At 47.4% G+C, this 16,098-nt stretch overlaps 2 non-coding genes across 2 annotated transcripts; one reads left to right on the top strand and one right to left on the bottom strand.

The window, feature by feature from the left end:
• Positions 1–2,190: 2,190 nt before the first annotated feature.
• On the bottom strand, positions 2,191–2,264 carry trnan-guu (transfer RNA asparagine (anticodon GUU)). The gene has a single exon. It is a non-coding gene; the product is annotated as a tRNA-Asn (tRNA).
• Positions 2,265–11,441: 9,177 nt separating this feature from the next.
• trnaw-cca (transfer RNA tryptophan (anticodon CCA)) lies at positions 11,442–11,513 on the top strand. The gene has a single exon. It is a non-coding gene; the product is annotated as a tRNA-Trp (tRNA).
• The last annotated feature ends 4,585 nt before the right edge of the window (positions 11,514–16,098 follow it).

Genomic DNA, 16,098 nt, shown 5'->3' with positions numbered 1-16,098 from the left:
ACCCCTCACGTCATTTTGGCCGACAACAAGGCCATAAATGCAGACGCATCGGTCCGCATACAGAGGTGGGCACTCACGTTAGCCAACTATGACTACACAATTCGGCACAGACCGGGCACTGAAAAATGAGCCGATGCACTCAGCAGGCTCCCACCAGCCACCACTGAGGGGGCTACCGAGCATGCCGCTGAGATGGTCATGGCTGTTGAAGCTTTCGCAAGCGATGGCTCACCCGTGACAGCCCGTCAGACTAAAGTCTGGACAAATAGAGACCCGCTATTGTCTCTCGTCAAGAAATGTGTCCTGCATGGGGACTGGGCAGCCACGTACAGGGCATGCCCTGAGGAATTTAAACCATTTCACAGGGGCAGGGATGAACTCTCGATTCAGGCCGATTGCCTACTGTGGGGAAACCGTGTAGTCATGCCCCAGATGGGCAGAGAGGTGTTCATCAGAGAACTCCACAATGAGCATCCGGGCATTGTCATGATGAAGGCAATTGCCAGGTCACACGTTTGGTGGCCAGGGATAGATGCAGATCTGGAAGTTTGTGTTCGCAGGTACAACACGTGTGCCCAGCTGTGCAATGCGCCCAGGGAAGCCCCCCTTAGCCCCTGGCCATGGCCCGCCAAGCCTTGGTCACGCATCCATGATGACTACGCAGGTCCTTTCATCGGAAAAATGTTTTTGGTTGAATTAGACGCTCACTCCAAATGGATCGAGTGTGACATTTTAAATTCAAGTACATCCTCTGCCACGGTAGAAAGTCTACGGGCAATGTTCGTCGCCCACGGTCTACCGGACATCTTGGTCAGCGACAATGGCCTGTGCTTCACAAGCACTGAATTCCAGGACTTCATGGCAGGAAATGGAATTAACCATGTCAGAAAGGCACCGTTCAAGCCAGCCTCAAACGGCCAGGCAGAACGAAAAGTGCAGATAATCAAACAGGGGATGCTCAGAATCGAAGGGGGTTCCCTACAAAGCCACTTATCACGCCTCCTGTTGGCCAATAGATCCCAACCACACTCACTCACAGGGGTTCCACCCGCAGGGCTGCTAATGAAAAGGATGCTCAAATCCCGTTATCCCTTATACACCACACCATGAAAGAAATTGTTGAGAGCAGGCGCCAATCACAATATAACTACCATGACAGGAATGCGGGGGCACGATATATTGGTGTAAACGACCCTGTTGTTGTCCACAACTACACTGCAGGGCCTAAATGGCTCACAGGCACTGTGATTGCCAAAGAGGGCAATAGGATTCTGGTAGTTGAACTAACCAATGGACAAATCTGCCGCAAACACGTGGATCAAACAAAAAGGAGGTTCAGCAACCCCATAGAAGAAGCAGAGGAAGAACACGATACAGAGTTCACTCCAACACAGGTGACCGAACACTGGAACCAAAGGGAGGAGAGCCCAGTCACTGTGGGCAGTCCGGATAGGCCTGAGGCACCGCAAACAGCAGACACACAGGCCAGCGCCCAACAACCGGAGCCCCAACTCAGGCGCTCTACAAGAGAGCGTAAACCACCAGAGAGACTCAACCTGTGATCCCAAAAAGACTTTGGGGTCATGTATTCAACCAGCATTGTAACCCATTTTTAAATTCAAAACCTGATAAAATTGACGACATGCAGCCAACGTGCAAAAGTAAGAATTCTTTTAATCACCGTTAATTAGCCGATAACCTTCTTCAGAATGAAATAAATAATAATATAATTACTGAGGAACAGTGGTATCCTCAATTATTCATTTTCTCTTTACATGTGATGAAGTTTTATCCCTATCTCATTTACACGCTGTATGAGAATGGTTTAAAATTGTAAGTGTTTATGACTCAGTTGTAAAACCATTGATTGTGTGTGTGTCTATACTTGATAGGAGGAGCACTTGAGACCGAAGTTCCAGTTCTATATATGTACCAATAGAATCAATTTCCACCAGTTTCTTTAAACCCAATAACATAATTTATTTCTAATGGGCTGGATGGAACATGAACCATGTAAAAAATTGTTATCGTTTTACTTGAACTGAATGCTCATAAAATATTGGAGTGGGAACTAATTGGATAACAGCACTGCTGGCAACATTTGCGGAATAGATTCGTGCAGCCAAAACGCACAATGACAACCTGGGACTGTGCGGCACCGAATACTCGGGGAAAAACAGTTAAACTCTTCGTCCCTGGGTGGGCTCGAACCACCAACTTTTCGGTTAACAGCCGAACGCGCTAACCCATTGCGCCACAGAGACTGATGGAAGTATAAGGTGCAAGACATCCAAAACCAGGGTGTCAGTCAGTTAAAGCTTCAGATTGCTCCGACCGGGATGGAACTTGTCCACTCTCAGTTGTACTTTTCCCAAATAAATGGAGGGACATTCATTGTGGATGCGTGGAAGCACTCTGGTTCCGCACACTGCAGACACTTCCATGTCACCGCCAACCAGCTCTCCCACAACCGGTGTGATCTACCTCCCAGCCTTCCGGTGCCTTGTCTGTGATGAAGTATTCTGATTGTCCCGAAGCCGGTATTAGGTTTGAATTACTTTTCAGCTCCTGACTGCGGATATTCCTGTGATTAAACGGGAACTAAATGCTTACAGGGACAGTTGGATTCACCGTTTCTTTGTTTGGTGAAATTTCAAAGATTGAAAGCAACGCACATCGACCCCAAACGTCCCGTGAGATGGAAGGCCAGTTGCTGTTTCAAGCTTGAATGCAGGTACAAGCAGAACTTATTCAAAGAAAGTCCAAGTCCCTGAGACGCCTGATCATTTGCACCAAACTCTTTGCAAAGAGTTGAGGTACATGTTTGGTGATCTGGGCACATCTTTCGCCAAACTACAACACTTCAAACATAACTCAATGGCTGTAAAGCGCTTTGGGGCGTCAGGAGTTCCTGAAAGGCGCTGCAGATATGCAAGTCCTACTTTGCAAAAGTTCGATGCAATTTCAAAATATGCGAGCAATATCAGGGCTCCTCTGGGACCCCTCGTAAATTTCAATGAACAACTCCGAAGAGAGAATCACAGCCCGAGACCAACGAGCCAACTGTTTGACAAACGTGAAGATAAGGTGTAACCATGATCAAAGCATTTTTTTGTGTGTCGCTATTTAGAACATAAGAACTTAAGAACTAGGAGCAGGAGTAAGCCATATGGCCCCTCGAGCCTTCTCCACCATTTAATATGATCATGGCTGATCCGATCATGGACTCAAGTCCACATCCCTGCCCGTTCCACATAAGCCTTATTCCCTTATCAGTTAAGAAGCTATCTCTGTATTAAATGTATTAAATGTCGTGGCTTTCTCAGCTCTCTGATGCAGTGAGCTCAACAGATTTACAACCCTCTGAGAGAAGAAATTCCTCCTCATCACAGATTTAAATGGGCGGCCCCTTATTCTGAGATTATGCCCCCTAGTTCTACTCTCCCCGATCAGTGGAACCATCCTCTCTGCATCCACCTTATCAAGCTCCCTCATTATCTTATACGTTTCGATAAGATCACCTCTCATTCTTCTGAATTCCAATGAGTAGAGGCCCCACCTACTCAACCTTTTCTCATAAGTCAACCCCCTCATCTCCGGAGTCAACCCAGTGAACCTTCTCTGAACTGCCTCCAAAGCAAGTATATCCTTTCGTAAATATTGTCAGTGTTTGTGATCCTCGCCCAATTGCCAGACGGACGGTTTGAATCGCCCCCACCTTACGAAAGTTCTAGATCCGGGAATTATTATTCAGAGTGTAAATTAAATGAGTCACGGAAAGGGATGCTTCAGTGATAAATCGTAGTATATTTATTTGGTCTAACATACACTGTCTAAAACATGCACTGCTAAACGAAATCACTGTCTCTGTGGAGAATAAAATCCCGGTTACAAACAACATACATACAGTACAGAAATGAACCTAGTAACACGCAGTAATTCCCTGGTGGATTCTAACCCCACCCCTACCAATGAATTACCCTCCCCAGAATAGCTCCGAAAAGCTTCACTTCTGAGAAAACCCTGAGCACTTACCCAGCTGGCCTGGGATATCTGGTTACTGGCTTGGGACACTCGCGACCATGTTCACCACCACACGCAGCCCGTTTCCTTGCTCAGCTCAGCTGTGGGAAGTCACTGCCTGGTCTTCAGTCTCGGTGGCTTCTTCTGCAGTACTGCGGCCCCTTCCTCTGGTACATCGATCGGTGGAGCGAGAGCGAGAGGGAGAGAGGGCTCTCTCGACACAAGCTGCAAGCTGCAAGCTCCAAGCTTCACACCAAGCTCCAAGCTAAAAATAATGTGGAAAGGACCCTGTCTTTCTGGGAGTCTTGCTACCCATATCTTTCCCGCCAATCTTTAAAACCCCTTTGTTTCTAAGCACGGGTACTTAGTCAGTGATGGGCCATCCCACCCATGCATTGGGCTGATGGCCCTTAGTCTGGGCATCTCTCTGAGCCTTTGTGTTGGGAACGACCCAGCTCCTCCTTGGCTGGCCAGGCTGGTGGGTTCATTGTTCTGTGTCTCCTTCTGAGATGGAGGTGAGAAGTGCTTTTACAAATTAGAGTGGCTTTGTCAGTGGCACCCCTTCCTGGCCGACAGCTCTTTTGTCAATGAATGACTGACAGCTCTTTTGTCCGAGCGAACTGCCAGCGGTCTATGGAGTTTTAACAAAACCAGATTTTTCACATATCTGCGCAGGGTGACCCCAGCACAGGGAAAATAGTCTCAGAAAAATAAAATCCACAAAATATTCTCGACTGAGTCCATTCTTTAAACAGAAACTTTGCGATGTCTTCATTACGCTCTGCTAATTATCGATCTTGCCACGTAAAAAGTGCATTGGCATTGCAATGCATTAATGTAAAATTAATGAAAAGAAAATGCAACGTTTTATCGAGTGCAAAACATGCAGTGCATGCATTTCAAAAAGCATTGCTTTTATTCATCCTGCGGAATGCATATTGCACAGATAATCTCAGCACACATTGTGCAGACAAAGGCAGCATTAGACAACAAAGTGATTTGTCCTCCGGTGATTTGCAGCAGATAACTGACGGTTGAGCACACAATTTGACAACTAGACTTGTAGATCAAGCATCAATTAAAAAGGCAACAAAACTGCCCACCAGCACCGGGTGTCTTTCACTTGTTTGTCCCAAATTTTCAGCAGCTGGGACAACAAGAATTTAGGTTTCACCGAGATTTAAACTCAGATCGCTAGATTTAAAATCAAGAGGGCTCACCATTACACCATGGAACCAACTATTCCAAAACTTTTGAACCATACTTCTTCACAGACAAGGCACCGGAAGGCTGGAAGGTAGATCACACCGGTTGTGGGAGAGCTTGTTGGTGGTGACATGGAAGTGTCTGCAGTGTGCGGGACCAGACTACTTCCACACATCCACAATGAATGTCCCACCATTTACTTGGGAAAAGTACAACTGAGAGTGGATAAGTTCCATCCCGGTCGGAGCAATCTGAAGCTTTAACTGACTGACACCCTGGTTTTGCATGTCTTGCAGTGTGTATCTGTGGCGCAATGGTTTAGCGCATTCGGCTGGCAACTGAAAGGTGGGTAATCCAAACCCATCTCCGGGCGAAGCCTTTTAATGCTTTTCCCAGAGGATTCGGTGCCGCACAGTTCCGGGTTGTCATTGTGCATTTTGGCTGCACAAATATATTCCGCAAACATTGCAAGCTTTGCTGTTATCCAGTGAGTTCCCACTCCAATACTTTTATGAGCATTCAGCACAAGTAAAACGATAACAATTTTTTACATGGATCATGTTCCTCCATCCAGTCCAATCAAAATAAATTATGTTATTGGGTTTAAAGGAACTGGTGAAAATTGATTCTATTGATGCATATATCGAACTGGAACTTCGGTCTCAAGTGCTCCTCCTATCAAGAATAGACACACACACAATCAATGGTTTTACAACTGAGTCATAAACACTTACAATTTCTCATACAGCATGTAAATGAGATCGGGATAAAAATTCATCACATGTAAAGAGAAAATGAATGATTAAAGATACTACTGTCCCTCAGTAGCTATATTAATATTTATTTCATCCTGAAAAAGGTTATCGGTTATTTAACTGTGATTTAATTAATTCTTATTTTTTCTTATTAGCTGCATGTCTTCAATTTTATAAGGTTTTGAATTGAAAAAAGCTGTTACAGAAGTTACCGCCCTGACCTGGAATCGACGCTGTTTTTCGCTGGTACAAGGAGTGGTTTTACCCAATCATTTAAAGGTGATTTCAAAGAATGACGTGGCGTTAAATTCAGATCACGGTTACGATGTGTTTCGTTGTGAAACAAGTGGATTGAAAAGGACAATAATGACATCAAGCATTACGATGCAGCGATGCAGCAATGCAGCGTTCCCTGGTGGTCCAGTGATTAGGATTCGGCGCTCTCACCACCGCGGCCCTGAGTCGATTTCCGGCCAGGGAAATTGCACTTCCATCAAAATTAAAACCTTAGAAGAAAGAGTTACATGCATCTCATGTGGAAAAGAAGATTCATTGATTTAAACATCATTAATGAATCCATTGTAGAACTTCAATCATTTAATTTGCCCTGAGTATGTGAGGAACTTTTATCCCGACCTCATTGTATTTAAGGAACATGGTCCAGCCCCGGTATCTCCACCTGTGAAAGTAGGAAACTGCTGGAAATACACAACAGGACGGGTAGCCTTTGACAAACAATTAAACCCAGGTTACAGACTCTCTCCCTTCCCCTGCCCTTTGCGGGACACTTGTTCCCCTTTAATTTTACAGACTGACTGAGTTCACTAACCGTGGGGAGAGAGTAGGTGTCTCCGCGGCCCCACTGTGCTAACATGGAAGATAACACGATGGGGATGTGGGGTGGTGGGTGGGGATCAGTGACATGTTTGTGTAAAGGGCAGCGGAGGAGAAGGATTGACAGCTGTCAGTGAGGGACAAAAGTTGTTTAAGGTGAGCCAACACATTCCCGATCAGCACAGAAGGCATTCACTGGTCAGCTGCCCTCTGCTGTACTTCTGGTCAGAGCGGTTTCCGCAGTGGAGCCGTTATCACGTTTGCTTTCCGCGCGGAAGGATCCCGTGCAGGAAGATTATGTTTAAACTTTCTGTGAATGAACAGCCATGGGCGAGTTTATTCTCCTGTCAAAAGGGTGACAGTGGCTTCTCCCTTATTCTTCAATTGCTCTTTATTTCACTTCACTAAATAGATATATTTGAGTGAGAGAAATTGTTCCTGAGTGTCACACACTTCATCTTTTGTTCCCATTTAAACACATAAAATGAGGCCGGGGGAATAAATCCAGAAAACAAAGCCGAGGGATATAGACAAGAGGAAGAGAGAAGGGGAAATACTGCCTCTACACACCGGAGAAGTGTGAGCTTGTGGACCGGAGAAGTTGCAGCTGCTGGAGCTGTGCGTTTTGTCGGGGAGGGATGGGGGGAGAGCCCGCCGAGCGACCGGAGAAGCTGAGAAGCTGCTGTGCTTTTCATCGGATTTGACACTGTTTAAAAATGGCAGAGTGCCAAGTTTTCTCTCCCTACTGCCCATGTGCGAAGGTGTCAGCAGTGTTTTCAGCGCAGGCATTTGGCTCCGCCCCCCACTTCACCATCGACGCCACGCCAGGACTCCGGGGACTGTACACAGCGGCCAGGATGGGGCGAGTTTTTCCGCGAGCCATTTCCAGCGCGCAAAGTCGATGCGCTTGAGGTCAGTGCGCCGAGAAAACTGCTTGGGGAAAATCTAGCCCTTGAAGAGTAAGGAGTACACTGAAGGAAATACAAGTATATTTCCCGAGCAACTGTCAATTTTAATAACTTTTTATACAACCATCGAAACAGCCAAAAAACAGGGCACTCGGCCCATAGTACCTAATATATAGCCCACAGTACAAGAGTAAGGAAGTCTTGCTTCAATTGTACAGGGCCCTGGTGAGACCACACCTGGAGTACTGCGCACAGTTTTGGTCTCCTTATTTGAGGAAGGAATTAATTGCCTGGGAGGTGGTACAACAGAGGTTCACCAGATTGATTCCTGGGATGAGAGGACTGTCTTAAGTTGAGAGATTGTGTAGAATGGGCAGATACTCTCCAGAGTTTAGAAGAATGAGAAGTGATCTCATTGAAACACACAATATTCTGAAGGGGATTGACAAGGTAGATGCTGAGAGGTTGTTTCCCCCGGGCTGGAGTGTCTCGAACCAGGGACCACAGTCTCAGGTTAAGGGGTCGGCCATTTAAGACAGAGATGAGGAGGAATTTCTTCACTCAGAGGGATATGAATCTTTGGAATTTTCTGCCCCACATGCTTGTGAATGCTGAGTCTCTGAATATATTCAAGGCTGCGTTAGATAGATTTTTCGAGTCTCTGGAAATCACTGCCTGAAAGGGTGGTAGAGGCAGAAACCCTCACCACATTTAAAAAGTGCTTGGATGTGCACCTGAAGTGCCGTAACCTGCAGGGTTATGGACCTCGAGCTGGAAAGTGGGATGAGGCTGGAGAGCCTCGAGTTGGCCGGCGCGGACACGATGGACCGAAATGGCCTCCTTCCGTGCTGTAAACTTCTTTGATTCTATGAACTCGTTAGCAAAGAGTTGAGGTGATTTGGGCACATCTTTCTTCACATGACAACATTTCAAAGGCAACTCAACGGCTGTGAAGCGCTTTGGGGCATCATGAGTTCCTGACAGACGCTGCAGAAATACAAGTCCTTCTTTGCAAAATTTCAATGCAATCCCAAGGCTGGTCTGGGATTTGAAGCCAGGATCTTTCTGCAAATTTCAAGTAACAACCAACGAAACAAGAATCATACCCCTTGACCAACAAACCACCTGCTTTGCAAATGTGGAGATAAGATGTAACTATTATTGAAGCATTTTTAATGTGTGTTGCTGTTCTTGATCGGAGGAGCACATGAGACGAAATTAGTGACTTGGCCTTTTCGACATGTCTTCTGAAGCGCCGCACGGTCCCACTCCTGCAGTCAATGAGCTGTTGGGACGTTAATGTATCCATCATCATCATCTCATCATAGGCGGTCCCTCGAAACGATGATGACTTGCTTCCACGCTGAAAAAGGATGAATTCACAGGTGTTTCAATGAAGGATCCGAACGACATCCCGAAGGGTGGAAGATGCCTGTGCGTGGATTTTTTTAACGTGTGGTGGCCGTTGCACCCCAGCCATCACACGGGCTTGACAGAGCGAGGTCTTGGTCCAGTGGCAAGGGTTAACCAAGACGACAGGCAACCAGCTCTGCTGCGCGCACCTAGTGAACACACATATCGCAGAGTGGGCTGGCCCGTGCTAATTCTGGGCCCCTGGCCCCGAACTCATGCCTCTGCTGGGCACCGATCACATCCCTCTACAGTCTCTCACCGCTCCTTCGCCCCGACCTCGCCGCTCCTGCTGTATCTGCCCACGCTCCAATCACCGACCTGGACCTTGATGACGTCACACTTCGCTGCCGCCGGCCTCCTGCACCAGCTCGCGCTGCTCCCTGGAGTAGTCTCCCGGGACCTCCAAGCTGCTCCCAGGGCCGCTCGCCGTTCCTTTTATGGCCCCGACCTGCCGCTGGTGTTCTCCCGTTAGTGTATCCAGGCTGTGGGTGGCCACCCCGAGCGCAGCAGAGGGGTTTCTGCATTAGTTCTGGGTGGGGACAGTATCGTTCCCCTTCTCTCTTCCTCTTGTCTTTATCCCTGTGCTTTTATTTCTCTATTTATTCCCCCTGTCTCAGTTTCTAGTGTTTAAAAGGGAACAAAAGATGAAATGGTTATCACTGTGGAACAATTTCTCTCACTCAAAGTTAGACGCACTACCGTTGCACCATGAGGTCTAGGTAGCGAGCCGTTGATATTCAGGTTCATATATAAATATATATAAATATATCTATATGTATCATAACCGTTCCCTGGTGGTCGAGGGATTAACATCCGGCGCACTAAACTGGTTTCAATTCTCGATCAATTCATCGCATAAAAATAATTGAGGTTTGTGAGACGATTAATAATTGCTGTAATCACCATGAATACCAATACTTTCTGTGATAGATCGAGCATACAGACTATCTGGCTTCTCCTGCCCTTTGCCGGGCACGTGTTCGGGTTTAATTTTACAAACTGGGTGAGTTCACAGATCGCGGGGAGACGGTAGGAGCCTCTGTGGCCCCACTGTGAGGATGTGGAAGTGAACACGGTGGCTGGGTGATCCGTGACATTTCTGTAAAGGGCAGCGGTGGAGAAGGATTGAGAGCTTTCAGTGTGGGACAGAAGTTGTTTAAGGTGAGCCAACACATTCCCGATCAGCACAGAGGGAGCTCACTGGCCAGCTCCCCTCTGTTGGGGCTGCTGTGCCAGAGGTTTCTGTAGTGCAGTGGTTATCACATTTGCTTTACACGTGAAAAGTACCCGGTTTGATTCTGGGTAGAAACATGATGGTTTAACTTGCTATAAGGGAACAATCGGAGGAGAGTTTAGTCTCCTGGAAAATGCTGCCTGACCTGCTGAGATTTCCAGCATTTGCTGTTTTTATTAGCTATTTATTCTCCTGGTAGAAAGGCTCCCTTATTCCTGAATTGCTCTTTATTTAACCAATAAATAGATAACTTTCAGTGAGAGAAAACGGATCCACCGGGGACCTTTCGCGTGTGAGGCCAACGTGATATCCGCCACACTGCAGCCCATCAAAGGGCGAGAAACCACTGAATATAAAGGATGAGCTCACAAATATCAGGGGCAGTGCAGTCTGGTCAACGTTAAACCCTCCTTTCTTATTCAGCAGAGGCATGAACGGGAGTCAGACGCCACAAAGTTTAATTAAAGACACAAATACAAGTAAAACTTCCAAATCTTTTCACTGTAAAATTCTTTCACATTATTTGAAATCCTACTGCGTTGAATCTGAAAATGATCACCATGGGATTTTATCTTCACGACTGATTCTAATTTCTCTGCACGGAAGGAATAACTGGTGCTGTTAAATTTGACAAAAGTTGCCCCAGATTCCTGGTGACATCGGCAATACAGTGTGTGAAATGGGTCAACATGCTGAAGAACATAAGAACAAAAGAAATAGGAGCAGGAGTCGGTCATACGCGCCTCGAGCCTGCTCCACCATTTAATACGATCATGATCGATGCGATCATGGACTCAGGTCCACTTCCCTGCCCGCTCCGCAAAGCACAGGACAAATGTTTGAAGTATCGACTGTCCATCAGTTAGCATTTCTTTCATTGCGCAAAAGAAGGTGACGGGTTAATTAATGATGCTTTTCCATAAACGCAACACAAATGTTTAAGAAAAAAACATACGGTGACTGGCAGGTGAGCGTTGCTTCTGACACCTGGTGGGAATGGGCGGGGAATTTAAAGCCCCTTGTATTGTGAAAGCTTCATATAGAGGAACATCTCAAACACATTGTTTAGGCCTCGTGGCGCAACGGTAGCGTGTCTGACTCCAGATCAGAAGGTTGCGTGTTCAAGTCACGTCGGGGTCACTGTTCTTTCAGAATTAATATTTTCTTTGCTGTTTGGCAATAACCAGACCCTTGTTCCAAGGTCTGTCTCACTGTTTCCCCGGTGTCAGGCAGAGATACGCCTGCTGCCCTCATTTAATTCATGTGACAGGACACAACAGTTCAAAATCAACTTGCAGGTGGCCACACACACCGCCGAGCGGTCTCAGGTGCTGTGATTAGATCGCAGTTTTCTCTGGAGGTGTGGGTTTGAATCCAACTTCTGACATTTATTATTTTTAATCATTAAGCGAAACTCATTGTTTGACACCACGACCAACTCCTTAAAACTGGGATTCAGCAGTTCACCTGCTCGCTTAACATTTCCGTCTGACCTGGTGCTGAAAGTGGAGATGTTTCCGCAGTGTCGCGGTGAACACGTTCGCTTCACACGCGAAAGCTCACCAGACGGGAATATTTTCTGGAGCTTTCTCCTCATGCATGCTCAGGGGCGAGTTTGTTCTCCTGTGAAAAGTTCATAAGATGATAAGCATGTAAGAATTAGGGACCGGAATAGGCCATTCGGCCCCTCGAGCCTGGTCCACCATTCAAGAAGATCCTGGCAGTTCCTCGACAGCAAGTTTAAACATCTGGGGCAGAGCCAACAGGCGCCTGTCTGCAATCAGTGAGAGAACGGTATGTTTGGCAGAAGCCTGGCGAGCTCAGTCATTAAAACATAAGACTTTTAATCTCAGGGTCGTGGTTTCGACACCCACATTGGACATTTACATTTTTCATAGAATTATCGATTGAGAGAAGTTTGCAGCACATAAGGAGGCCATTTTGGCCAATCACTTCCACCCCGGCCAACAAGAGGCGATCCAGCTTCATCCCACTTTCCAGCTCTGGGTCCATAACCCTGCAGGTTACGGCACTTCAGATGCACATCCAAATACTTTTTACTTGCGGTATCTACCTCCGCCATTCTTTCAGGCAGCGAGTTCCTGACCCCCACAAACCTCTGCATGAAGAATTTTACCTTCAAATCCTCTTTAAACCTTCTACCAATTACATTCAATATATGCCCCCTGATTGTTGACCCCTCTGCTATCCACTATATCTACGCCCCTCATAATTTAATCATCTCAATGTTGTCTCCCCTCAGCCTCCTCTGTTCCAATGAAAACAAACCCAGCCGATCCAATCTGTCCTCACAGCTAAGATTCTCCAAACCTGGCAACATCCTCGTAAATCTCCTCTGTACCCTCTCGTACAATCACATAATTACTGTAATATGGTGACCAGAACTACATGCAATACTCCAGCTGTGGCCGAACCAGTGTTTGATACATTTCAAGCATAACCAACCTGCTCTTCTATCCCATGCCTCAGCCAATAAAGGTAAGCATTCCGTGCGTCTTCTTACCCACCTTATCCAACTGGCCTGCTACCCTCAGGGATCTGTGGACATGCACTTCAAGGTCCCTTTGTTCTTCCACACTTCTCAATGTCCGACCATTTAATGTGTGTTTCTTTCCTTGTTTGCCCTCCCCAAATGCACAGCCTCACACTTCTCTGGATTAAATTAGTGTCACCTGAAAACGTTTTAATCATACCTCCTATATTTAAGTTTAGATCATTGATGTTACCACTAAAAGTCAGGGACCAAGCACTGAGCCCTGTGGAACCCCACTGGAACCATCCTTCCAGTCCCAAACACTCCCATCAAACATTACCATTTGCTTCCTGCCTCTGAGCCAATTTTGGATCCAACTTGCCACTTTGCCCTGGATCCCATGGGCTTTTACTTTCGTGACCAGTCTTCCATGTGGGAACTTGGCGAAAGCTTTGCAAAAATCCTTATACACTACATCATGCGCACTGCCCTCATCGATCCACTTGGTTACCTCCTCAAAAAATTTTATCAAGTTAGTCAGACAAAACCTTCCCTGAACAAACCCATGCTGACTATCCGTGATTAACCCATGTCTTTCCAAATGCAGAAATTAAATCATTGATAAATTTTATCCTGCTTTCACGGGAAAACACCATTAATTAACCGATGATCTTTGTTGTGCATGTATAAAATAAGTATACACCCTGTACACTCAATGTACAGTTACATAAGACTACTGGATGTATCTTCACACTGTATGCACTATGCTTATATCACCAGAGGGTGCAACTGGTGGAGACCTCGGGGTCACCTGTACACAACAGGTAACCAGGTATAAAAGGGAGCTCACAGAACTGTACCCTCACTCAGGAGCTGCAATAAGTGAACTAAGGTCACCACAGTTCAAGTACAATACCTTACCTCGTGGAGTCATTACTAGAGTGCTTACAGACACAATAACTGGTGACGAGAATACGAATTTCCATGTGACAATGGCTAACCTTGGCACGTTTGAACAATTCGCCGATGGGGAAGATTGGAAGGCCTTTGTGGAAAGGCTTGAACACTTCTTTATTGCAAATGACATGGGGGGAGACGACCCGACCTCGCTGGCTGATAAGTGCAGAGCTATCCTGCTCAGTAGTTGTGGGCCCACCGTCTATGGCCTTGTCAGGGACCTGCTAGTCCCAGAGAAGACAATAACATATCTTGAGCTCGTAACGCTGATACAGAAACAGCTCAAACCTAAAGAGAGCATCCTCACAGCCAGACACCGGTTCTCTCCCCACCGGTGGATCCGAAGGCCAAGAAATCGCAAAATATGCTGCAGACCTGAGACGATTGGCTGCACCATGTGATTTTAGTGATCACCTCACCTCACCACTAAGGGACATCTTTGTTATTGGAATCGGTCACAAGGGCCTTCTCCACAGGCTGCTCTCTGCGGACACCACGGTCACCCTGCAGAAGGCAATTAACGTGAGCCAGGCGTTCATGATCTCGGCCTGCGATTCCAAGTGGATGTCTCACCCACAGGACTCTAACCCGGCAAGTACTGTGAACCGAAAGGTGCCTTTTAAAGGCAGGGCTGCTGCTAGCAGTCTCTCTCAGGGAAGAGAGAACAGAACCCCGAGTCCCACAATCCTGAATCCGCCACATGGGGCCAACCGGCCAACCCCATGCTGGCGCTGTGGAGGAAATCACAGGGCCCACCAGTGCCACTATAAAGACTATACTTGCAAAGGCTGTAACATGAAGGGCCACCTGCAGCGAATATGCAAGAGAAATCGTACTCACCGAGTCGATGAAGAGTTGGCCGATCATCCGGACTCCAGCGACGATGAGGTGTACGGAGTGTTTACCTGCACCACCGAGAGTTCCCCGGTGAAAATGGAAGTTGAAGTCAACTATGTTCCAGTCACGATGGAGGTGGACACAGGGGCGAGCCAGTCACTGATGAATCAGGCAGCCTTTGAGAAACTCTGGGACAATCCAATCGAACGACCTAAAATGATCCCGATCGAAGTGAAACTGCTCACCTACACAAACGATACATCCCAGTCCTTGGCAGCGTGGATGTCCAGGTGTCCCATGGCGGCGAGATGCACAGGTTACATTTGTGGATCGTTGCTGGGGATGGTCCAAAGCTATTAGGAAGAAGATGGATGAAAAAGATCACTTGGAGCTTGGAATAGCTCCAACCTCCAGCGATCGACATCCCCCATGGCCCCGAAGTTGGATCTAGCACAACACCTGAAAAACCAACCGCCCAACTCGACTGTGAGGCGACGACACACACCGCTCAACCCAACGGCGAGATGATCCAGCCCAAACAACCAGACCTCACCTTCCAGGCTCCAGTGGCAGGACTCCGGAGAAGAAAATTCACGCAGAAGATAACTTCCTGTCTTCCGTGGCAGAGCCTGGGAAGAAAAGGATCACCGCAGCCTACCTCATGGAGAGAAAGAAGATGACGTCTGGACCACGAGATGAAGGGCCTGAAGTCAAGATGGCGGCAGCCAGACCACAAGGGAGCAACACGTGATACCGAACGGCGAACAGGATTGGGGTAAAGATTGAAAGACCCTCTTAAAGGAGACCGGCAACCCATCACAATTAAAGGGACAGTTCCACTCTTTATACAGCGATGATGGTGATACAAATGTAAAAGATGTAACTGACAATTTCAAGTTTGCAAATGTAACGAATCATGATAATTCGGGCAATTGCGGTCAGAACCAATGTATTGTGAGAGTAAACGAAGTGATGACGTGCGATGCTGGGATTTACAAGCATGCCGACAAAACCAAGGGCAACCTCCCCTCAGCACCCAGGTCCCGCGACCATGTAGCCTGCCCCTCAGGGACCAATGTGATACCCCAGGAAGTGTGGCCACACACAGAGGGAGCATACCAGCTGCAGGGCCAGTGATCAGCGGACGGCAAAGGCACCACGACCGGCACCCTGCCCCCGATCGGCTCCACCTCTCTGGCCACCAGGGCCAGTACTGGGAGCGAGCGGATATCACCCTCCTGCCCTCCCAACGGGACCTGGGATGACCAGGCTCCCACTATCGCTGAAGAGCAGCAGGGAGACACCGCACCCTTCAAAGGAGGACAGGGATGCCACACACTCCTGTGGCTCTGCCCATCACTAGGCAACAGCAAAGGCTCTGAGATTCAGCCAGGTGAGCGATCTGAGCCCACCCAGCTGGCAGGGGACACAGCGCCG

Source organism: Pristiophorus japonicus, unplaced genomic scaffold (genome assembly GCF_044704955.1).
Source record: "Pristiophorus japonicus isolate sPriJap1 unplaced genomic scaffold, sPriJap1.hap1 HAP1_SCAFFOLD_112, whole genome shotgun sequence".
Taxonomy (NCBI): Eukaryota; Metazoa; Chordata; class Chondrichthyes; family Pristiophoridae; genus Pristiophorus; species Pristiophorus japonicus.
This window is presented reverse-complemented; position numbering and strand designations above follow the sequence as displayed.